This window comes from Portunus trituberculatus, chromosome 21, assembly GCF_017591435.1.
Source record: "Portunus trituberculatus isolate SZX2019 chromosome 21, ASM1759143v1, whole genome shotgun sequence".
NCBI classification, from domain to species: Eukaryota; Metazoa; Arthropoda; class Malacostraca; order Decapoda; family Portunidae; genus Portunus; species Portunus trituberculatus.
Window position 1 is genome coordinate 3,276,875 of NC_059275.1, and position 23,291 is coordinate 3,300,165.

A 23,291-nucleotide genomic window follows, 5' to 3' on the forward strand; every position below is an offset into this window, starting at 1 on the left:
GCGTGTGATGGTCCTAATACGATGATTCCTGGAGTTTTAATGTAAGGTGTTCTGATAATTTAGTACCTGTTGATACTATGTTGATATGCGTGTTAGGTTACTGTGAGACGTGTGCTTGCCTCTTTGCCTTCCACTGCGCTGCTACAGAATTATTTAGTGCTTTGTGCGTCTGTCTAAGTCAAGAATGTGTTTTTTTTTATCTTATTTTTCTTATACATAAAAATCAGTATCAGGTTTCTTTTTTTTTTTATTAACTGTTTTATTTTATTTTTTTTCTGTTATGGAGAAATTTAAAGTGTGATTTTGTAGGTGGAAATTGATAACAGTTCTAATTTTCTTTAACCCTGAAACTAAATCTGCGTTTTTAGATTATTATCTTTTTTTTTTATTGCTTCATTGAAATTATTTTGTCATTTGTTATTCTGGATTTATATTTGATTGTATTTTTATATATTCTCATCATTAAAACTGAATGCACGTAATTTTTTTCTTGTTATATATATATACATTTTTTGTATATAGAAATTGGCGTTTTTCTTTTAGTTTTTCGTTTCGTTTTTTATGCATAATTTCCAGGATTGTCAAAATTTGGAATATGCGTCATAATCCTTCAGTTTTTCCGTACAAAATAAAAGCTTTTTTTTTTATTGTTTGGTGCTTTCTGTTTGTCATTGTGTTCTATTTGTTGTTGTTTTTTTTTTAATGAAGGTAATTACAAATGTCACACCTGCGGTCACAGTTGTTCACCTGGCAGAATGGAAGGTGTTAATCAGGATAGCTAAACAAGACTAACTTAACCTGAGTCTGAACCAAAGGCGCTGAATGATGTAGTTAAAATTCTGAGCGAGTGAAGGTTGTTAATTGTGGTGGCTTTAATTACCACACCTGCGTCAGAGTTTAGGTGTTAATTAGCATTATTCAATTCTCCATCTGTGTTTGAATTAAAAAAAAAAGGAAATTGAGTCTGATTATTACTCCAAGTCAAAATTAAAGTGATAATTGGTTTAATCACTATTCTTGCAACTGATGAATTGGGAAAAGTGGTAATTTTATTCTGCCTTATGATTCGGAGGAAAAGTAATATAGTATAGTATAGTACTTGACAATTCCTTAAAACAAACGAGATCTGCTAATTTATTTGATCTGTTAACAAAAAAGATGAGTCGTTTCTTCATTTTCTACGTGCTGTTTTAGGTGCTAATTAAAAAGATCGAGTATTTTTCTACATGCTAGTTAGAAAAAATTGTCTGCTGATTAAGTAACCTCCAACATCTTGCTACCTACCAATTAAAGAGATTCTAGTGATGATCTACCTGGTGATTGGAAACATATTTTTTGGTCCGCTAATAAAGAAAAGTATCAATGGCTTCCTACCTGCTAATTTGAAAAGTGCAATATTTTCCAGGCCAACTAAAAATGATACTTTTCCACGTGTTTAATTGAAAAAAGTGTTATTATTTCTGTCTGGTAATGTGAAAAGTACAAACATTTTCTACCTGCTAATTCGAAAAGTGCTAATCTTTTTTTTTTCACCTGCTAATTAGTTTATTTTTTATATCTGCTAATTTGAGTTTTTTTTACCTGCTAATAAAAAGTTGGAGTACATTTTTGCTTGCTAAATTTATAAGCTAATTTTACTCTGCCGCAAATTCGAAAAAAGAAAAATCTTATTCACGCATAAAAAAAGAAAAGAAAACAGCATTACTCAACCAGCTAAATCGAGGAACAGACAGACCGTATTAGTTTCCTGTGGCTGTCAATTAGAAAAAAAAGAGCCCAAGTATTTTTTACCTCAATAAAAATTCATGATAATTTCTTCTCTACGATTTGAAAGGAAAAACTCAAATATTTTCCTATCCACCAATTGAAAAAGACTCCTAATATTTTTCTACCAACGAATTAAAAAAGACCTACTAAATAAATGATAAAAAAAAAGGATGATGAATTCCCGCTTGCTAAATTCAGAAACTAGTATTTTCCTGCCAACAAATAAAAATAAAACTACTAAACTCTTGTACCTCTTAAATAAATAAAAAGAATAAAAAAATAACAAGCCGTAATATTTCTGCCTGCTAAATAGATAAAAAATACCACAAATACAACAATACCAGACCATGTAGCTGAGACAAAGAGAACATTAGTGAACATCTGTGAACAACTGATACTGGGAACAATTATTTCTCTTACCATAAAAAAAAAAAAAAAATCATTGTATTAAAATTCTTTCCTGTGTTGGTGAACGTGTCTCTTTCCCTCTGAACTGTTTGCTCTGTTCCTCTCTTGACGTCTTTTTGCTGTGCCCTCCCCAATTTTTTATTTTTTTTTTTTTAATGGGTGGAGGTGACTTGGAGCGGGGGTTGGCTGGGGGGGGGGAAGGGAAGTGACTGGAACACGTTAAGGGGGAAGGGGGGAGTGGAACTTCTTTTTATACTGGGGCGAGACATGATTTGTGGCCTCAGCTGACCTCAATGTATCTTTTTTTTCTTTCATTCTTTTTCTTCATTTTTATCGGTTTGTGAAGTTATTAATATTTTGGTTTTCCTTTTTTTTTATTTTTGATTTACGGAGGCGAGTAATGGATTATGAAATTAGGTGTTTAATATGCTTCTTTCTCCTTTATACCTTTTTTTCCCTTGTTATTTATTTATTTATTTGTTTGACTGTGATTTGTGAAGTTAGCTTGTTTTTTTATTGTTATTTTTTTCCACAAAAGCGAGTAATGGTTTGTGAAATTAAGACTTTAATTTGCTGTTATTTTTTCTTTTCTCGTGTTTCTTTTTTATAGTAATTTATGCAGTTCTTATTTTTCATTTATATATTTACTTAACAAAAGCGAATAATGGTTAGTGAAATTACCTTTCTTTAATTTCCGTTTCCCTTTTTTTTTTATATATATTCACCGAAGTAGTAAATTTTGAAGCTAATAATTAATTACCTATCTTTAATTACCGTTTCTTTTTTTTTTATATATTCACCGAAGCGAGTAGTGAATTTTTAAAGCTAATAATTTTTAACTCTCCTCTTGCATCTTCCCTCAATTTCTTATGTTCTTGTGTTCTCTTTGACTGCCACTTACTACACCTTAACCTGATTACCAACCAGTCTGACACCTTTACATGCCCTACAGCCACATCCAATCTCTGAACTGAGAGGAAATCGTAACATGCAATACTTTCCGTCACTAACTTGCCTGTAGATGCTTATAAAGACTTCACGCATTGCTTCTTGTATTATGTAAGACGGCAAACCTGGTCAAGGGCAACATGAGCGAAAAAAAACACAAAAAAAAAAACAAGGCTCACTAAGTTGCCAGTCCCCTTGCAGGTTGGAGAGAGTTAGCCAAAAAAAAGGGATAAATGTCTTGAAACCTCAATTTTTGTAGGGAAAGAATTTTTTTTTCGTATTTTTTTTTTTTTTTTTTGAGAAGACGAGTGACACTTTAATTTTAAGGACGCGTGATACGTTTTTTTTTAAATCTTAGGAAGCGAATGATACTTTTTTTTTTTACTTCAAGGAGGCGAGTGATACTTTTTTTTTATTTCAAGGAGGCGAGTGATACTTTTTTTAATTTCAAGGAGGCGAGTGATACTTTTTTCACTTTAAAAGATGCGAGCGATACGTTTTTTTTTTTTTTTATTTCAAGGAGGCGAGTGATACTTCCCAAAATTGTCCATCTTCACTATTGTTTTTGTTATTTTCTTGTCGTAAAGGCGAGTGATGTTTTTATTTTGCTGTTTTTTTTCTTAACTTTATTTATTTATTTTGGTGAATTACGAGTTTTATCTCCTTTGCTCTTTTTTTTTTTCTTTTCTTTCCTTTACTTTACGACAGCTGTGGATGTGACCAATTATTCTCTCTCTCTCTCTCTCTCTCCCCCCCTTTACGACAAAAGTGTATGTATCCAATTTTCTTTCTTTTCTTACTTTTTTTTTTTTAGCAAATTTGGAAGTCAACAATTTATTTCTTCCTTACTTTTTATTTTTTTCGTTCTATTTATTGTCTTAGGTGTGGACGTGAACATTATTTTTTTATTACTTCTCGTTCCATTTTCTTTTTTTTTCGCTCTCAAAAATATACAGTTGGTGTGAATTATTATGTATTCTGTATTATTATTTTCTTCTTATTACTATTTTTCTTGATTTTCTTTTGTTTTGGCAGGTGTGAATGCGAACTTTATTCATTGTTTTTTTTTTTCTGTCAGTTTCTTTTTCTCTATTATTATTATTATTATTATTGTTGTTGTTGTTGTTGTTTTGTTGTTATATACTCGTAATACAAATAAACTCACACACACACACACACACACACACACACACACACACACACACACACACGAACTAATGGTACGTACAAAAGAAAGAAAAAATATATTCCTTGGTTAAATTTCTTCTTCCATTCTTTCACTTCTTTCTTTTCTTGCTCATTCTCTCTCAATCTTTTCACTGGTTCTATTCCTTCCTTTCGTTTATTTTTTTTTTTTCATTTTTCCTCCTTTCCCTTCTCTTTCTCGTCCTTTTTCCTTTATTTTATACTTTCATTCTTTTCTGTTCATTCCTCCTCCTCTTATTTTTCTTTTTGCTTATCATCTTTTGTTCCTGTCTGTTCACGCATTTTCTCTATTCTTTCCTTCATTCTTTGGATAATTCTCTTCTCATTCCCTCATTCACGCCTCCCTCTCCTCCCTGACACACACACACACACACACACACACACACACACACACACACACACACACACACACACACACACACACCCCTCTCACAAACTATTCATACCTTATATTTACCACGTTTCTCCTCTTCATCCCTCCTCATCACCCCTTACCCCAACCCTTCCCCTCCCCCATCACCATCACCCCCACCCAACCCTCACCAAACCTCACTACATTGCGTTCAAAGCCCTTCCTAGCACCTCCTCTCTCCCTGTCCTCCCTCACCCCATCCCTCCCTCACCTCTTCCTCACCTCTTCACCCCACATAGAGCCGAGAGAACCTTTGCAAGTGAAGGAAAATGAGGGAAGCGTGGTGAGGGTGGGCAGGGGGGTGGTGGAGGTGGTAGTGGCCATATTAGGGAAGGCAGTGAGGGAGAGAGGGAGGGAGAGAATAATACTGATACAAAAAGATTACAAAATAGGAAAGGCAACGCAGCTCGGCCAATAGATGAATGGATTTTGGTGGTAAATCAATAAGTGGAGGGAATGTTGAGTTTGGATGTGTGTTTGTGTGTGTGTTTGTGTTGTCCGTGTGTCTGAGTGTTCGTTTTTTTTTTTTTTTTTTAATAGATGTTGGTAATTCAATATGTTGTTTGAGTTTGGATGTTTTTGTTTTGTGTTGTCCGTTTGTCTCTCCGTGTTTTTTTTAATGAATGTTGGTGGTAATTCAATATGTTGCGGGAATGTTGAGTTTGGATGTGTGTTTGTGTTTGTGTTGTCCGTTTGTCTCTTCGTGTTTTTTTTTTTAATGAATGTTGGTGGTAAAATCAGTAAATGGAGGGAATGTTGAGTTTGGATGTGTTTGTGTTGTCTTGTCCGTTTGTCTCAGTGTTCTTGTTTTTTTCTCCTTTTTCTTTTTTTTTTTCAATGAATGTTGGTGGTAAAATAAATATGTGGCGAGAATGTTGAATTTGGATTTGTTTGTGTTGTGTGTTTGAGTTGAGTCTTATCCGTTTGTCTTGGCGTTCTTTTTTTTTTTTTTTTTTTAATGAATGTTGCTGGTAAGATCAATAAATGGCAGGAATGTTGAGTTTGGATGTGTGTGTTTGTGTTTGTTTGCGTTTGCAGTGTTTGTCTTGATTCTTGTCCGTTTGTCTAAGTGTTTTTGTTTCATTTTTTTTTTTTTTTGTCTATTTGATTAATTTTCATAACAATTTCTTCTCTTATCAATATTAGCTTTTTTATATATATATTTTATCTTTCGTCAAAAATTAAGCGGACTTATATTTTTTCCAGTTTTTTTTGTTTTCGTTATATTTTCTTGCAAAAGTTGAAAATATTTTTTTTCTCTTTTCTCGTATTTATTGTTAAATTTTCCCTTTTCTCAAAAGTTTCCGTATGTTCTTTTTTTATATATTTTTTTCTCTTAGTTTTCGTTATATTTTGTCTTTTATCAAAATTGAGCGGATTCTCTCTCTCTCTCTCTCTCTCTCTCTCTCTCTCTCTCTCTCTCTCTCTCTCTCTCTCTCTCTCTCTCTCTCTCTCTCTCTCTCGTTTTTTATGTATTTTGTGTACTTGTCAAAATTTAGCGGCAAAAAATCAGTAATAGGGATTGTAATGGTAACTGTAGTGCAAACGAATAACGTAAACTACAACATTGAAGAAACAGTAATAGTAATAATGTCAGTAATAATAATAATAATGATAATAATAGTAATAGCAATGGTAATAATAGTAATAGTAATGATAACATGAACAGTAACACTAAACTGAACACTACACACACGACTACAACAAACATTTCCACAACACCCATAGTTAATAACACACAAACCATGAAAATAACAAAACAAAGCACCAATAACACCACCAACAACACCACAAACCTAAACAATAACAAAAACACCAAACACCAAAAAAAAAAAAAAAAAAAAACTGGATATAAACACACACACACACACACACACACACACACACAAAACACCTAACCAAACATTACATAAACAATAATATCAAATTAATAGCAAGATGGTGATGAAATGGTGATGATATGATGGTGACGGAAGGCGGGGTGACAGGCGCGGTAGTAGTGGTGGTGGTGGTGGTGGTGGTGCGCGGCGTGGTGGTAGTGACTGGAGCGCCTCAAAACCGCGGCCACAACCTGGAAGAGGAAAAAGAAAACGTGGCGTCAGTTGAATACACTAAAGAAGGAAACGAACAGAAAACGAAGTGAGGGGGTGGGAAGATTTACCAGCGAGAGAGAGAGAGAGAGAGAGAGAGAGAGAAACTGGATGGATGAAAATAGAAGGAAGGTAAAAGTTGAGGAAAAGAGAGATACAAAGAAGAGAGACAAACGAAGAGAGAGAGAGAGAGAGAGAGAGAGAGAGAGAGAGAGAGAGAGAGAGAGAGAGAGAGGAGGAGAGGAGAGAGGTGGGAAGGAAGGAAGGAAGGAAGGACGAGAGAGAGAGAGAGAGAGAGAGAGAGAGAGAGAGAGAGAGAGAGAGACACTATGTTAGCCTTGCACTCTTAAGGTGGGGAGAACGTGGCGGGCCGAGGGGGGGAAGAAAAAGGTATATTGGTTGAGCACTTCACTGTGTTAGGAGGGGCATTGTTGCTGGCAGAGGGTGTGGGGGAGGAGGGGGGAAGATACAGGTGGTTCATGGGGGGAAAGGTGGAGGAGGAGGGGAGATGAAGACACTGGAAGGATGCTAGCGTTGGAGGTGGAGTAGTTAGGGGGAGAAGAGTGGGCGCAGGAGGAGGAGGAGGAGGAGGAGGAGGAGGAGGAGGAGGGAGGAGGAGGAGGAGGAGGAGGAGGAAGGGGTTTTTGAAGTGGAGGGGGTGGAGGAGAGTGAGGTGGACTGAGCCTGTAAGGTGTGTGGAGAGAGAGAGAGAGAGAGAGAGAGAGAGAGAGAGAGAGAGAGAGAGATGAGGTGTGGATCAGTGTCAGAGAAGAGGGAGAGAGAAAGAGAGAGAGAATGAGGGACACGCAAGAAGTAAGAAGAGGAGGAGGAGGAGAAGGAGGAGAGAGAGAACAAGGAGGAGGGAGAGGGAGAAGGAGGAGGAGGAGGAGGAGGAGGAGGGAGGGAAGGAGAAAGGAAACGCAGAGATGAAGTAACGTCAAATATTTGCGAAGAATTACAAATATGAAGAAGAAAAACATGATAACCACATTCCCGCCAGCTTTCATTACGGGAACACCAACACACGACCATCTTACAACGCTGAATTCACTCCCAATAATTGTTCTTCTCTTACCTTTGAATGGAAGAAAGACTGACACGTAGAAAGTAAATGTTTGATATGAAAAAGTCTCTCTCTCTCTCTCTCTCTCTCTCTCTCTCTCTCTCTCTCTCTCTCTCTCTCTCTCTCTCTCTCTCTCTCTCTCTCTCTCTCTCTCTCTCTCTCTCTCTCTCTCTCTCGTGTGTGTGTATGTATATCAGTTACCTGTCTCGCTTACCTGACTAATGGCACCTGGCTGGCATTACCTGGGTGGCATGTTACCTGTCCGATGTGCTATCAGGCCCCTGAGTCACCTGTGTACCTCTTAAGTGTTACCTGGCCTCTTATATTACGTGGCTGTGTTACCTGTGTTGTTATGTTGTTACCTACATCTCGTTACCTCGTCATTATTACCGGGGTTACTCTGTGTCACCTGGTTTATAATTGTTACCTCGTCTTCGTTACCTGGTTTTTATTATTTGTTACCTGGTGTACGTGTCTCCGCGTTACCTATTTAATTCTTCCCTTAATTAGTTAGTTACCTGACTGTGCTAACCTGTCTCGCCGTACCTGGTTCTTGAGGGACTCGGTACGTAACTGTCATGCTTCTCACCTAATCAGCAACATTACCTCGTCCTTACATCTTCATTAGTCACCTGTCTTGTCTCCCTTTACCAAATGACCTAGCCTTAATCAGTATTACCCAGCTATCAGCATTACCTCATTTAATTCAACGTACCTACCTTGTTCACCTGACTTACTAATTGACATGTTACCAGGCATTATAGTCTTACCTGGCCCCTAGTCTTACCTGCCTCTTGTATTACTTGTGTGGAGTTAGCTCACGTGTTACCTGTGATAGTGTTACCTGACCCACCGCTCGCACTGCCTTATAAGGAGCCCCCCTGCCTACCTGTCCGGGCCGGGTTAGGGCAGTCTCGGGGCAGGTTAGGGCAGGCTATGTTAGGTATTTTAAGCAGCACTTTAGAGGGATTCATGGAGAACACGTAGCAAAGAGGCTGAGGAGGTGAGGTGAGAGAAGAGTCCACCATCTCTTGTCTATCTCTTCCTCCTCTTCACTTCTCTTAACACATTCACCGCTTTCATTGTTATTTATCTATTTTTATCGCTTACTTGTCCCATTACTTCATCTCTTTTAAATTTGTGTTCTTTTTTTTTCTCGCTCATTATTCTCATTACTTTATCTCTCTTCTCTCATACCTCCCTTTATTCTCCTCCATCCTGTACATCTTTATATATATATCTCTCCTCTTTCTCTTTTTTGTTCTCTTATTTCTTTTATTACTTCATCTCTCTCTCCTTTAACTCTCCTCTTTCTCCATCCTACTTTTCTTTTTCTCCTTCTCTCTGTTTCTATCTTTATCTTTTATGCGTCTCATTACTTCACCTTCCTCCTTCACCTCTCCTTCTCTTTCTTCTAAATCTCCTTCCAATTATTCTTACTCCTACGCTTCATTTTTTTCAATATCTCTCTTTACACCTACTCATTACCTGACCTCCCTCCTTCAGCTAGAGCCCAAAGCCTCCTCCTCCTCCTCCTCCTCCAGAAAATCCTTGGCTCCTGAGGGAGGTGTGGGCGGCAGTAGGAAGTGGGCCACCCCCGAACTTTTTTCTGCGTCAGTGTGTGTGTGTGTGTGTGTGTGTGTGTGTGTGTGTGTGGCTGGTACACCTTGACATACCCAGCCAAACCACACCGTTGTTGCCGCCACGCCCACGCCCTTGCCCCTCACCTCACCTCACCTCACCTCACCACACCTCACCACACCACACCCTCAACTCACTCACCCACGCCTTCAGTATACGTACACACCCTTAACTCACACTCTTACTCACTCACACTCACCCACATACCCACCACGCCCACCACGCACCCATATTGTCACAAAGCACGCCCACGCTCACAGCCACGCCCACCACGACACGACACACGACGCTAGAGGTTAAGTCAATCAGGAAACGTAATCAGTTCGTGAGAGAGAGAGAGAGAGAGAGAGAGAGAGAGAGAGAGAGAGAGAGAGAGAGAGAGAGAGATTAGGACACGAGAACAAATCATAGAAGGTGAAGTTACGGAAACGAGAGAGAGAGAGAGAGAGAGAGAGAGAGAGAGAGAGAGAGAGAGATAACCCTGAATTGCCTATTGCGGACCATGTTTGGCTGGTGCGTAACTGTTTAACATCATGGTCATATATGGTCCCTGCCTCCTCCTCCTCCTCCTCCTCCTCCTCCTCCTCCTCCTCCTCCTCCTCCTCCTCGTAGTCGTCCTGTCATCTCACCATCATTCCTCCCACGTCTTCCTGCTTCTTCCCCTTCAGAGAGAGAGAGAGAGAGAGAGAGAGAGAGAGAGAGAGAGAGAGGTTCAAGAGGGGGTTCAAGGGCATCAATGAGTGGCACCATAAAAGGAGTTGGGCCGCTACCTCCCCCTCCCTCCCTTCCCTCTCTCCTGCATGCTAACTCCCTCTGAGTCATCGCACTTCCCTCCCCCTCCCTCTCTCTCTCTCTCTCTCTCTCTCTCTCTCTCTCTCTCTCTTTCAGTCTTTTTTTTGTTTGGATCGTTTTATTTATAGATTGACATTTATTTTAGCCGATAAAATCTCTCTCTCTCTCTCTCTCTCTCTCTCTCTCTCTCTCTCTCTCTCTCTCTCTCTCTCTCTCTCTCTCTCTCTCTCTCTCTCTCTCTCTAAACGAATACAGGTACACATGTAGGTCGTTTCGTTCAGGTCTCTGTGTGTGTGTGTGTGTGTGTGTGTGTGTGTGTGTGTGTGTGTGTGTGTGTGACCTTTGTCTTTCGTACGCATAAGATAAACTTGTTGATTTAAGTGTTTTCTTTCTCTCTCTCTTATAAACGTAATCTATTTAACGTTCGTCTTTATGCTGTAGAAGAGGAGGGAGGAGTGCTTGTATCTACTGGAGGAGGAGGAGGAGGAGGAGGAGGAGGAGGAGGAGGAGGAGGAGGAGGAGGAGGAGGCGGCGGCGGCGACCTGACACTAGAATATTCCAGCATGTTTTGTTTCGCTTCGTTACTTTCACTACATATGACTTACTGAACATTTTCTTTCCTCTTGCTTGACTACTGAGGAGGAGGAGGAGGAGGAGGGGGGGGGGTGAAATATTAGTATCCTTATTGAGTGTGGGAAAATGTTCTCGCTCTGCTACTGAAGGAGACGAAGGAAAAGGATGTGGAGGAGGAGAAGGAGGAGAAATCGCAGGAGTGGAATATTCTTGGTATCCTCCTCCCACGGGCAGCCGCAGCAGGGGATCACCACCACCACCACCACCACCACCACCACCGCCACCGCCACAACCTCTCCCCGTGATAAAGGATGAGATGCTTGATTTTCTGCTAGTTAGTTCACCACCACCACCACCACCATCGCCGTCGCCGCCGCCCTTGTGAGTGGTGGTGGTGGTGGTGGTGCGGTGTGTGAAAACTTGGGCGTGGCTGAGGGCGCTGCGATGGTGTGCGGGCGTGGTGGTGTGCGTTGGTGTCTTGAGTAATGGGTGTTTGCGTTGTGTTGTGGGCGGGGGTGTCTGGAGAGGGGTGGTGGTGGTTAGTGGTGTTGTTGTGGTGTTGTGTTGCAATGTTGATGGACGGATGTGGTGGGAGTGACGTGCCGCGGGCCAGGGAGGGCTGAAGCAGTGTGGTGTGTGGTGGTGACGTACTTAATTTTTGGTTGTGCCGGTGTGGCGTGGTGGTGACGCGTATAATGTGGTGGGGTGTATTGGTGCGAAGATGACGCACCTGTGTGGTGGTGGTGGTGTTTTGTGGTGGCGCGCTCATGTGGTGAAAGTGAGGTGGCTTGTGTGGTAGATACTTATGATGTGGTGGAGGTGATGGACTCTGCGGCGGGGTGACGCGGCGTGGCGGGATTGACGCGGTGTGGCGGAGGTGACGGAAGTTGTGGAGGTGTGGTGGGGGTGACGCAGCGTGGTGGGGGTGGCTGCGGCGTGGTGAAAGGCGGCCTGGCCTTGCGGGAGTCGAGGCGGGCCTGAGTGTGTGTGTGGTGGGCGAGTGTGTGTACACGACCCTGGTTGCCCTGTCTTTGCCGCGCCCGCCCCGCCCTGCCCCGCCCGCCGCCCTCCACCCACACCTGGCGTGTTCATCCGCCTGAGGTGGAGGCGCCGGGCAGTGGGTGCATGGCGGTGTCCTCGCCTACCCAGCCAGTGGCCTTTCTCCCATTTTTTTGTTGGGTTCTGTCTCCTGCCTGCTGCTGCCGCTGCCCCTGGCGGCTTCCTGCTGGCTGCCGCCCGGCTGGCCCGGCTGGCGTGGCAGAGCAGGCAGGGGTGGCAGGGGTGGCTCCTGGGCCGCGGTGAGTGGCGGTGGTGCTCGCCTTTCTCTGGAGGTGTTTTGTTGTTCTTGACGGCGTCGTTTCTCCTCCAGACGCGCCACTCTCCCCCGTGGCTCCCGGCGGCCCGCTGTGCTGGTGCCCGCACGGCGCCTCGCACAATTACCAGGCGCGTTTTTGTGGTGTGAGCGAGATGAGCGGCGCTGCCTTCCTGCAGGAGGCAGTGTTCCATGGCCCCCCTGCGTGCCGCCCCCAGAGCCTCGCTGCCTACTGATAGCCATGCAGGGGCCTCATTTAGGGGTTCACCTTGCCGCTTACCAAGGGATTAGAGCGGTAATGGTGACAGGGACGCGCCAGTGACGCCATAACGTAACAGGTGAGCCGAGGAAAGCCAGCGAGGAGCAGCAGCCGCCGTGTTGCCAGTGGGTCCCGCGCACCCTGCCCGCCTCCACCACCCCGCCCTCCCTCCCTCCCACCCTCTTTTCCTCGTACCTTTTACCACCTGCACCTGTCCCTTCTCCCTGCATTATCTCCACTTCCTCGCTGCCCCGCCTTGCCCTCTCTGTTCCACCTGTGAGATGTGGAGGTGAGAAAGGTAGCCCAGGGCGTCCATGGGCCTCACGCCTCGCCGTGGGCTGGAGAGCCGCTGGTCGTGGTGAGCGAAGGGGTGAGGCGTGAGCGAAGAGTGGCGGGCCTTTGTGTCTGGCGCATTGTGCTCGACACCCACGACAACACGCGTTATTTGCCTTGTGTTTCGGCGTAACGGAGCAACGACAACGCAACCCACCATCAGGCGCCCAACGCGGCCCTCCCCCCACTGCCCCCGCCCCCGCCACGTGGCCTCGCGGCTCGGCGCCTGTGATCAGGGCGAGGGAGGCAGCATGACGGACTGTGCAGTCGTGACAGCTTCATGATCTCGTCATCTCGCCCTTGCCCTCCCCGCCACGCCACCTTGCTCCGCGCGCCAGTGTGGTCTGTCAGATGGGTACTACGTATAGCACCACACACACACACACACACACACACACACACACACACACACACACACACACACACACACACCCCGTGACCTCATTCAGCACCTAGCACACAACTCAACCTCTGTGCCCTCCTCCTGCTCCATCACCTGGCTCCACCCTCTGCCCTGAGTCCACTGAGCACCACGGCGTCCTCAGCACCCTGGCGTCAGGAGACAAGCTCCACTCGTGGCGTGATCCCAGACACTAGAGTGGATCCAGTTGCCACCTTGCCTCACCCTCCTCATTATCCTAGCGGTGGTGACTGCCTTGGCCTCAAACCACACCAGCCACGCCACTCCTCTGCTCATTCACCACAATGTTCCCACTCACCACCTCAGCCCACTTCACCTCTCCACTGTGTCTTCACCTCACCCAGTACCGTGGGCCATAATCCATCCTCACCTAGTCTTATCCACTTGGCCCACTCATTACTTTGGCCCCACTCAATGCACTCTTCCCACAAGTCCCTCTCACCCTTACATGCCTGGACTTCACTGCTATTCCCCGCTCAGTCTACCATCACACTTCACACCCCCGGCCACTCCCACAGCCCGTCTGTTCCATCAACCCACTCATTATTTCAGGCCCCTCTCTGATTGTTGTGCTAATCGAGTCTTAATCTCCACTCTTCACCCTTTCTTCACCCTCTCACTCTCCTTCACATTTGCCTCCCTAACATCTCCATCTCACCACTCTCATTACTGTCACCCCACTCATCACTCGGGCCTCACTAATTACTGTGGTTCCTCTCGGCATCTGTTTCACTAATTACTGTTCCCGCAGCATTTTGGCTTCTCTAATTACTGTGGTCACGCTCAACACTTCTGCCGCGATAATTTCTGAGTCCATTTAAACCAAGGCAGCGCCACGATCTGTACTGTTCTTCCCCGCAGACTAGGTGGACTTGTGCATGGCTGTTGTTCTTCATTCCTCACTCATATTCCAGACCAACATAACACAGAATTGTCCTGCACTGAATGAAAGTTGTGATATCGAAGTATGCTTTTGGAATGTGACGTTTCGCTGCCTTGAAAGTAGTGAAGGTAGTCCACGTGTGAGTGAGTGTTCATTCCTTACGGTATTGGAGAGCGAAAAGCAGTTCTCGTATGTTCCTCTCCACTACGTAATCATGGTGTTGCATTTTCCCTTATCAAATTTGTGGTATTCAGGGATGGTTTTGCAATGTAACGCTTAGTCAAGATGAAAAATGCTCGTTGAATTTTAGACAAAGCTGAATAATGGAATATATCTGGAGTAAGTTCACAAACACGATAACAGGAGATGAAAAATGTTATGATACACTTTTCGTCACTAGATCGCATTCAGCACGTAATGAACACCTTGATGGAATGCTGAGTGGCGATTTAAGGGAACCGAATGTCTTGTACAGCTGATTGTCCATGTTGATCTTTGTCTTGTTATAACGCTGGACTGCGCTGGTCTCTCCTTAGTCTTAATAAAACGTTGTGGGGCGAGATCAAAGTGGAATGATAAAAAAGCATGATTGGTAACAAAAGAGTGATCAAACAGTTCAAATAGTTTCAGTGTGTATAGTTTCAGTTTCTTTGATAAATTCAGGTGTGATTACTGAAAGAAGACAGTAAGATAGCCGGGATAGTGTCACCAGCCGCTAGCCACATGGTGCAGAGGTGACCTGTGGCGATGGTGGCGCCGCTGTGGTGCTGCAACTCACCAGAAAAAAAAAAACCTCATCGTAAATCACCATTGTTTTATACGACTTTTTAACGTGCACTTGTCTGGTGTATGGCACAGGAGAGTGATGCAGTGTTTGAAATAATCGGTTTGCTGTAAATTTCTCTTAGATTAAAAGTTTAAATTTGTTAAGAATCTTTAATGCATTGTACCAGTGTGAGGCGCGTAGCAGTGATGATCCTTTGACTAAAATTAATCTGATCGCTTCACTAGTAATACGATCCTTTGAACCTTATTGAACTTTAAACGTTTGATATTTTTCTTGATGCTAAAACAGTATAGAAGCCAAAATGGTACACGGATGACTCAGTATGGTTAATAAACGGATGCCACACAGGTTCACAATATCCCCTGTCCCACTCAGCACCACTCACCACACCAGCCTACTCACCCATGGCCGCACTCACAACTCCACCATCACCATTCACAGTCCTCATCCCATCAACCTCACTGACCGTTTTAGCTCCAGTCATTGCTATCTTGTCCCCACTCACCACCTTGTCCCTGTCTTCTATCACTATTTGGTCCCACTCATAGCTAACTTATCCTCGCTTGATCCCTCTTGTTTCCTGTCTCCATTCTATTACCATCAGTGTCTCCTGTTCTATCAATCTCACTATTTGGTCCCACTCATAGCTAACTTGTCCTCGCTTGACCCCTCTTGTTTCCTGTCTCCATTCTATCTTTTGTACCAATTTCTGACCTCCCATGTTTAACCCCTTCAGTACCATGACGCTTTTCCATATTCATTCTGGTGACTATTTGGTGATTTTAGAGAGCTCCAGAAACTCATGTGGGTGATTAAGATACTGATAAAAAATAGCCATTAATATTCTGACCTTCATACACCCTTCTTAATGTAAAAAATGTAAAAAATGTGTCCCGGTAGTGAAGGGGTTAATGTTGTGGGTCCATACAATACACCCCACTCTTATCCACTCTGTACCCTTAACCCATTTACGTGCCCATTGCCTTGATTCCACTCTGCGCTTTAGTATTTCAGTAGATCCATTTCTCTCGCCAGTCATTCCCTCGCTCTTGTTTTTTCTCTTTTTTTTCGCTCAATTTTCACTCATGGCCTCCCAATCAAGACTGTGATGGTTTATTGGTTTTGTCACACCCAAAACTTTCGTCTACGTACTCTCTCTCTCTCTCTCTCTCTCTCTCTCTCTCTCTCTCTCTCTCTCTCTCTCTCTCTCTCTCTCTCTCTCTCTCTCTCTCTCATCAAGTACCCTACTCAAGATGTTATCCGTGATCCCACTCCTTGTCTCCTTGTCTCTCCTATTGTCCAGACCCCACTCAGACTCCTCACCCCACTCCCCTCCCTCACCCCCCACTCATCATTCCTGTCTCTCCCACTCAGACTCCTCACCCCACTCCCCTCCTTCACCCCCCACTCAGCACTCCTGTCTCACCCACTCTGACTCCAGCACCTTAACTTCTTTTCCTCCACTCATAAGCATTCTAGGATCCACTCAGCACTTTTTATCCCAGTCATTACTTTCAATATCCTAACCCCACTCGTAGTTTGTAGCCACAGCCAGCTCATTTGACATCCCCACTCAGCGTTTGACTCACCACCACAGCCCACTCAGCACTGCAGCTCAGTAACCCAATTTTCCCACTCAGCACCTTCCCCCACTCATGCTTCCCTCTTCTCTCAGCACCGTTGCTATTTTGTTTATCTCATTTAATTTAATTTCTAACTCGGCTGCCCATGTCTCGTTCACCACTCCCACTCAGCACTATTACCCCACTCAATATTCAGCACCGTTACAACAGGAACTTCACTTCACCTGCCATCTCTTCCCCACTCACCTATTCTTTATTTTATTTCCCTTTACCTTTTTCCCCACTCATCAATAGCCCACTCCTGTTTCTCCTTTTCTCCCACTCAGCACCATTCTCTCAGTCACTGCCTGCCCATTGTAACATTCAGCACTTTAGCCTTCACTGAATGAATACCTTCCGCCTAGCACTGTCACCCCCCACACCTCCACTCAGTACCCCCATCCCTTCGTTAGCAGATTCAGTGTTACCTATCCCTCCCTCTTTTTCACCCCACTCAGCACTCAGCCTTCGTCAGCAGATACTATTACTCCCACTCAATACAAGCCTACTCCTAAACTTTCCACTATTACCCAACTCAGCACCTCTCACTCAGCACTCAGCCCTTCGTCAGCAGATCACTCAGCACCACCTTAGACACTGCCTATCTCATATCACCATCAGGATATCTGGCGTCACTCAGCCATTAGCCCCGTCACCCCACTTAGCACCCGCCCATCGGTACCCCTTCGTCAGCAGTGCGGCCTCAGTTCGTACCAAGAAAGGGCGTTCCCTCCTCCCCGCCTGCAGGAAGGGAGCAGAGGCAACAGAAACCCTACAAGCCACTAAGCTCTCGTTGTCTGACCTTGGCGTGGACGCGGAAACACACCACGCCTGCCAGTCTTTGTTATTGGATTAGGGGGCGTCGGGGGGACGGTGGGGGCGTGTGGGGAGAGCCAGGTAGAAGAGGGGCTTGGGGGACAACCAGGCTGGAGCGAGGAGGGGACGTGGAGAAGGGTAGGGACAGGGCGGAGAGGGAGTGTCGCAATGACGAGGGGAGAGGTGGGGGGATATGTAAGGGGGGTTAGTGGGGTTTATTGGGGCGCAACTCCCCCCACATGCTCCCCCAGTTCCATGTCTCCCTCTCCCCCCCTCTACCCTGCATAATAATCACCCGCACGCTTTGATACAGCTCCAGCGATCTCAGTTACAATCCCTCCGACGTGTTGCCGTGTTACCGATGCGCCACGTGTGATACGGTGATACGGAGAGAGGGCCGTAGCAAAGAGCCGCCTCTACATTTCGTCTGCTTTGAGCTCTCCTTTGGCTAAACCTCATGACAGCTAAGCCCTCACCACCAACAATTCGACACTTATTCCTCAAACCGATTCTCTCTCTCTCTCTCTCTCTCTCTCTCTCTCTCTCTCTCTCCAATATCCAAGCTGTTTTACGCAATCAGTATCTTTTTTTTTCCAATTTTCTAGCTATTTATTCAATCAGTATAGTTTTCTCCCTTCTCTCAAACTTCACCCTTTTTTTTTTTTTCAATATCCAACTCATTTTATCGTATCATTATCTTTCTTGTCTTCCTCTCAAGCACAAGTTTCCTATTAATATCCTGATCATTCCATCCTATCATTAATCCTCGTATCTTCTCTTCCTATCAAACTTTGCCCTCTTCTTTGTATTACCCTGTTTATGCCATCAATATCCTCCTTGTCTTATTCTACAAACTCCTAATTTTTCTTTCAATATCTTCATCTTTTTATTCCTGTTATTATCCTTATCTTATCCTTCCCTCAAGCATTCCTCTTTTTTTTTTTTTCTACAATGGTTTTATGCTGTCAATATCCTCTTTGTCTTATTCCTTCAAACTCCCAATTTTTATTTTATTATTTTCGCAATTTAATCCTGTTATTATCCTTCTTATTTTACTGTTCCCTCAAGCCTTTCCCTTTTTTCTTCAATGACTGTTTTATCTCATCAATATCCTCTGGTTTTTACTCTCTCTAACTCCTCTTTTTCTTATTAATATCCTGATTATTTTGTTTTTATCCCTGTTCTTATCCTATTTGTAGCTCCAAGTCCCCTCTCTTCCCAAAAGCTGTGACTTATTTATTTTCTTTCTTCCTCCTCCTCGTCTCCTTCCCTCACCCCTAAGTGTATCCTTTCCACCTCATATCTATTATCTTATATTTTTTCTCTCCTCCCTCTCTTCCTCCCTCATTATTACCTGCATCTCCTTCACCTTTTCCCTACTCAATTCTTCCTCTCCTTCTCCCTCTCATATCTACCCTGTTTCATCCTTTTTTTCCACCCCCCCTTCCCTCTGTTCCTTACCTTATCCTCCTCGCTTTTTTTTTTTTTTTTCAGCCCTTCCCATTCATTCCATTCTCACTTGAGGCTTCCTACATTAATTCCCCTTTCCCCTTCCCGGTCATTGCACTCAGTTACTCTCCTCCCCTTTTCCGTCACCCTCATATCTCCTCACTATACTTCTTTTTTTAATGTCCTGGCCTATAGCGCCTGTAGGTAACTTGAAGAGTATTGGAAGTGCTGTTAAGCTTCCACCCATTAGTGGCGCAGGCAATTTTATTTATAGTGGTACCCATATTAGGCCCCATATCACCACCCAAGCGCATCTTTGGTGGAACTACCTAGCACCTGGATATCGTAGTGACATGTAGGTGACTTTAAACCACTCGACAAATGGCAAAGTTTCAAGGCCGTACTTGGTGGGATTCCTACCTACACGTGGACGTTTGCCCGATCCCACGCTCACCACCTTATCCACTACTCCACCGCCTCCCTACAACTCATATGTCTTTGTTGCAGTAATCCTCCCTCCCCTCCCCTCCCCTCGCTTTCTTCTTCCTTTCACCGAAGTAAGACTCAAATTTACTCCTTCATTCCTCACTGAAACTTTCTCACCCCCCTCACTCCTACTTATATTTTTTTCCCCTCACCATCATCCATACTAATTATATCCCGTCATCTTTTCTTTCCTTCCCTTCTTTTTCTTCCATCCTTACCATCCAGAAACACACATACTCTCACTTTCTCTCTTTCGGTATTTCCCCTCGTTCCCCTTCTGTACAAGCCATGCTAAGCCCTTCCCTCTTTATCCTCTCTTCTTAAGCATATTTTTCTCTTCCTCTTCCCCTCATCCCCAACTTACTGATCTTCCTTTCCCCTCAAATCATCTTCTTTCCCCTCCCTTTCATCCACACGCAGTAATTCCCCTCACTCCCCCCCCATCTTCTTCACCCCAGTTCAAGCCATATCCTCCCCTCTATATTCTCCCCACTTACTCTCCCCTCTCTTATTACACGGTATCTCCCCTCCCCCAATCACTAAAGTTCTTCCCCTTCTCCTCCTTCCTCTCTCCCCTCCTTCGTAGCACCCCCTCCCCTCATTGATACGGTCCTTCCCTCTCCCCTTCACTTAGTAACTCCCCACCATTCCCCTCCTCTCTTGTCTTCTCCCCATTACATAGTTGCCCTCCCCTCCCTCTTTCTCCCCTCATTTACCCTCATACCCATTCACTCACGGTAACACCCCTCCCCCCATCATCACAGCAACATCACCCATTTTCTCCGCCCCCCTCCTCGTGCGGTCATCCTTACAATTTTCTTTCCTTCCTTTCTGTCTCCTTTTAGATTTATTCCCCATTTTCCCCGTAACTGTTCCGTCCCCCTTCGCAATGTTCTCCTCTCCTCCCCCTCTCCTTGTTTCTGCCGCCACATTCTCGAACATTCTTCTCTTCACTTCATACAGTAACTTCCTCCCTACCTCTAATTTTCTCCCCCAACTGAAGCTTTCTTCCCTTCTCCCTATCACACACGCCCCTCCCCCTTCCCCCCTCCTCCTCCTCTCCCCATCATTAATCTCTCAAAGCACATCACATCAATATTAATATAAACAGGTCAATGCAAATGTTCTTACCTGTCGCTGTCACACCCGCGGGGCAGGTGGCAGCTCACCTGGGCACTCACCTGCCCCGGGAACACCTGTGCCTGAGCCTCTCACTATGACTAACTGGTGCCGCTGAGGGGGAGGGGGAGGGCGGAGAGTGGGTGTGGGTGGGGCAGGGTGAGCGCGTGGCAGGGGCGGGACGCAGCATGGGTACGGGGTGGTGACAGAACGTGGGGAGCGTGGCCCATGGGTCAGGCAATAGGGAGGGGGGGAGGGGGGGGCTGCTGAAGCAAGAGGAGGGAAGGCCGTAGAGTAGGCAGCAGCAGGCGGCCTGTGCACCTGTTGCAGGGCGACACACCTGCGGCGCCACTAACTACTGCACATCCTGCCGATGACTTACCTGTCCCCGCGGCCCCGTAAAGGAGGCCCTGCGCGGGGCATGGCTGCGTCTGACTAACGGTACCAAGAGACAAGGTGACTCACGGAACAGGTGTTGTGCCGCTGGTCGGGGCCTGGCTGGCGGGGCGCGCACATTGTCGAGGGCTGCCTGCGTGGCGTTGTGGTGGCGGTGGTGGTGGCAGCAGCAGCGTCGGCGGCGGCGACGACGACGACGACAACGACGACGGAGCAGGAGGCGGCTGGGGAGGCGGGGCCAGGCGGCGGGACACGGCACCCGCGCGAGTCACTCGCTCAGGGAAGACTGGAAAGCTCGCGCGCGCGACGGTCCGCGGATTATATACCGACTCCCTCGACCTCCACCAGGCCACGCCTCCTACCTCCTACGGCGCCGCTCATTGGCCGGTGAAGGAGACCCTCGGCCACTCAGAGGGACGCCTTTGCTGTTCTCGCCGCTGATTGGCTGAGCGGGGAGCAGCTCCTCCTTTTCCAGCTGTCGTGTGAGGATTTCCTGGCCGTCACCTGCTCTGGTTGCTTTTCTTTCGGGAATTACAGAACATTTGTCATGAGGCAGCGATTCCCGCCAATTAATTGCCTTGGGACGCGACGCACCAAGGCGAGGCTAGGCGGTGCCGGGGGCTGCCGCCCGGCGCGGTGGGCGTGCGGCGGAGTGCGGCGGTGTGCGATACCGTCAGGCCGGAGTCCCCACCGTACGAGGGGAGTGGTGGGCAGGCGGCGAGCCACGCCAGCCCAGCATGTGCCTCCTGCTGCCGCGCCGCGCCCCCCTGGCCCTCCCCTCAGGCACGTTTCCCTCACCTTTGCATCGACCACTCGCCGCCTCCTCTCCCCTCACCCTCACCCTCACCCTCTCTTTGCCTTGCCCTTCTGCCTCCCGTCACGCTTACCCTCAGTCATCACACCCTTGTCTGCCTCCCGCACCCCTCGCCGCCACCCACCATTCCCCTCAGCCTGGCCATCGCCGCCCCTCACGCGCCGCCGCCTCGCCGTCCTAATGACCACTTGAGTCGCCGTGACGAGGACGAAGTGATCCGCGCTATCGCCACCTTATCGAGAGCCCCATTTTTTTCACCAGATGAGGCCTCGCGGTGGTGGTCCTGGCTGGCTGGCTGGATGGATGGGTAGTTGGGTGGTTGGGTGGCTGGCTGGGGACTAGCGGGTGTCTGGGGCTGCGTCAAGGCCAGGCTGCGAGGCGGTGGCGGGAAGAAGATGCTAAGAACAAATCCCTCCTGACTTTATGGGCGTTACGGAGAGGCTTTTCCCGCATCCTTGGTATTCTGGCGGGGTCACATTGTCATCGCCGCGTCATAAGTTCTCGGGGAAGCACAAATGGCTGTCAGATCGTAAAAGTCCCCAGAAATTACAGGTGTGGATGCCTGAGCGGGGACGAGGCCAGGCTGGGGAGGGGAAAAAGTGGCCACACATTCCTGCGGCTTCGTGGCTCCGCGTGTATTGTGTTGTGTTGTATTAGATTATTGCATTACGCTCCCTGGTGTTGCTTGGCGGTCATTAATGCCAGGTTTGTGTTACCGAGAGCTGTGGTGGTCATGTACTCGTTCATTTACCTGTTCATTTATGTGTATGATGTGGAATGAGTTGTCTTTGTGTGTGTCAGTACAAGTGTGAATGTTATGAAGAGGTGTGCTGGTGACGCCATTGTATATCTGTATTTATTTATGTATTTACTCTTGTATTTGATTAGCTGCCCATCTGTTTATTTAATTATTTCTGTCTATTTATATATTTGTTTATTTTATCTTATCTTACTGAATCAATAGAAATTTTTGATAGAGGAAAAATGTCCGTAACTTTTGATTTAACATGTATCTTTCTCATGAATACAAAGAAAGCTGATTTTACTCTCTACTCTTTAAATGAAAAATGGTCTTGCTCTCACATATCTTTATCTTTTGTTATCAGTGTGTGTGTATCAGTGCTATCTTTAAGTCATTTATCTCTTGTTATTAGCGTAATATCCACAGAAGAGGAATTGACTCGGCATGCTATTTGTTATCGCCTTGTTCCTGTACTCTCACAATCTTCAGCCATGTCTTTATTTTATTCAACGATTTACCATTACACTCAGTACATCTCACTTTATACTTTACTTGACAACCACAATCTTTTAAGTCATTTTTCTCTGGTTTATTAGCGTAATACAGCAGACGAATTGACCCTGCATGTTAGTTGTTATCACCTTGTTTCCATATTCACACGATCTTCAATTGTCTTTATTTTATTCAACGATTTATTATCACATTACACTCAGTACACCTCACTTTATGCTTTACCTGACAACCACACAATCTTTTAAGTCATTTTCCTTTGGTTTATTAGCGTAATAGATGAATTGATCGTGTATGTTATTTGTTATCGCCTTGTTTCCGTACTCACACAATCTTCAACCATGTCTTTACTCTATTCAACGAGTTACCTTTACACTCAGAACACTTTACTCTTTACCTTCCGTATCCACACAATCTTCAACCATGTCTCTCGATTTTATTT

At 45.4% G+C, this 23,291-nt stretch overlaps 1 protein-coding gene and 1 long non-coding RNA gene across 5 annotated transcripts in view; one reads left to right on the top strand and one right to left on the bottom strand.

Moving 5' to 3' along the window:
* LOC123506943 (serum response factor-like) overlaps positions 1 to 23,291 on the top strand; it is a 265,489-nt gene that overhangs the window by 53,042 nt on the left and 189,156 nt on the right. The gene's annotated exons all lie outside the window — the stretch shown is intronic.
* On the bottom strand, positions 6,120 to 22,297 carry LOC123506945. Its single transcript, XR_006675555.1, has 2 exons — positions 20,853 to 22,297; positions 6,120 to 6,812 (listed from the first exon to the last, which is right to left on the bottom strand). It is a non-coding gene; the product is annotated as an uncharacterized LOC123506945 (long non-coding RNA).